Here is a 2,305-nt window from a genome sequence, read left to right on the forward strand (position 1 = left end):
TAGATGGAAGCAAACAGGGGTACTACTTAGCTTGTACTAAGAGAATAATTTAAAGACAAGTAACTGGAGGCTGAGATTAATGTGCACAAAAAAATTAAGAAATGCTAACTCAGTTTCAGGATCTGAGACAGTTTTCTAATAACAGAAGAGGTGGCCAGATCCACAGAATAAAGAACCCTATAGCAGTATCATGGCTGCCTCTAGAGGCTTGTACAAGTTCACTCCTGTGGTAGGGAGGATCTGAAGCCCACACCCGAAAACCTAGCAATGTAAAGTTGCATCTTGACTGTGGAGGCGAATACTTCAATATGCAGTGATGATGGTGTCCAAGCCTAGAGCATGGATGAAATATACAAATATAACAAGAAACAGCAGCAAGATATCCTGGTGTAAAGCCCTGATCTAAGGAGTCAGGAGGCATCATTACTTTAAGTACTACAAAATCTCAGCATTGGATCTACTGAAAATGGTGATGTACATCAGATCAGTGACAGGTTTGATGCTGGGAAAGGTGGATGGTGAAATGATGATCATTATGGACAGTTTTGCTTTGCTTTAGAGGGCACTGAAACCCAAGTGAAATGCTCAGGCTGCTGCATATGATGTGTACATGGCTCTGAACAGAGAAAATGCTAAGCAGGTGGGAAGCCTGGAAAATGCAAATGGCTAGAATCATAGCCACCCTGGCTATGGCTGCTGGCTTTCTGGGACTGATGTTTGTACTCAGATGCTTAATCAGCAGTTCCAGGAGCCATGGTAGCAGTGGTGATTCACCCAACAAGAACAATATCTGCAAGGAATGTGAATCTTGGCACTTTCAGGACATTCCTTAAGGGCTAAAACATACCTTCTGAGTGCAGACTATCCCACTTAGTAACATAGAAGGCTTTGGTGTACAGTGAAAACAGTATTATGCCTTAGAAGTCTCATGTTTCAAGTCTTCTTTGAATCACAAATTGCCTGAGCAGTTGTGGCAAAAGCTGAATTCCTCTAGCTTGCTTACTAGTGCAGACTGTACCACCAGTCAGGGCTTTGATTTGTCTAAAAAATTAGAAGCCAGAAGCCCAGCTTGGAATAGAGAGTTTCATATTGGATTTAGAAACACACAAACAAAGTCAGAAGACAAATTTACCAAAGCCACCTGAGAGAACTACCATAGAATCTATCCATGGATTGATGTCTCAAGTTATTAAGGATAAACTATTGAATCAGATTGATATCTCTTAAGCAATCACTAAATAGTACTTTTGCCCAAAAGCCAGTATAAGAAAAATATTCAAGTAGTACTTCAAAATCAGTTACCAAAACTCTGATTAGAAATATAAGGTACTCTGAAATGTCCTGAACATTAACATCCTGTAATAAAAAGTCTTTAACATAAAAAAGAACATGGTAAAATCTTGGTAAGTTACTCATTGTAATGATTTCTCCCGTACTTCTCCAAAGGGACCTATGGGCATTTACCTGGGAAACTATACATTGAGAAAAGGAGCATATTGAGACATTTTGAGGACTACTGAACACTGAGTCTGAATTGACATTAGTATTTAAAGACCTGAAACATTACCATGTCTCCCCTATTAGAGTTGGCACATATGGGGATAAATGCAGTCCTGGGTCAGGTCCATCCTACAGTGGATCCACTAAGCCCACAGATTGATCCAGTGGTTATTTTCCTGCTCTCCAAGTATATAATAAAAATTAATAGATTTAGCAATTGAACGACATTGATCCTTGGTGTAAGTACTAACATGAACAGGAAAACCAAGTGGAAGTCTCTGAAACAGCTCCCTACTCTCACAGCCAAGATAGTAAATCAAAAACAGTATCACATCCCAAAGGTATAGCAACTTTAAGAATGTAAAAGAATGTTGGCTCCATCATATGCCCTTTAATTCACGAGTCTAGCTCCTACAGAAAATGAATAGATCTTAATGACTTCCAGCTAAGATGGAGGCATAGATAGATATACTTCACCTCCTTGTGCAACTATAAGGAAGATCACAACTAACCTCAAACCAAAATACAACCAGAACTGCCAGAAAATCAAACTGTGTGAAAGTCCAGCAGCCAAGGACTTAAAGAAGAAATATTCATCCAGGCAGGTAGGACGTATGGAGACAGGGAGCTGGGGTGGAGAGGATGCAGTGTGGTGGTAGTGAGGTGGCAGCAGTGAGGCAGAGGCTGGCAAAATGAGTGGTCCAGTATGGTGGATAAAAACTAGGAGGTGGATAAAAACTAGGAGGAATACCTGAGGGGCAAGCCATCCCAGCACCAGGCCAATCCATGCTGCCCAGGGTTCCAG

At 40.8% G+C, this 2,305-nt stretch overlaps 1 pseudogene; it reads left to right on the forward strand.

Moving 5' to 3' along the window:
- The first annotated feature begins 339 nt into the window (after positions 1 to 339).
- Positions 340 to 1,227, forward strand: LOC114495538 (annotated as a pseudogene).
- Positions 1,228 to 2,305: the final 1,078 nt, after the last annotated feature.

Source organism: Phyllostomus discolor, chromosome 4 (genome assembly GCF_004126475.2).
Source record: "Phyllostomus discolor isolate MPI-MPIP mPhyDis1 chromosome 4, mPhyDis1.pri.v3, whole genome shotgun sequence".
Taxonomy (NCBI): domain Eukaryota; kingdom Metazoa; phylum Chordata; class Mammalia; order Chiroptera; family Phyllostomidae; genus Phyllostomus; species Phyllostomus discolor.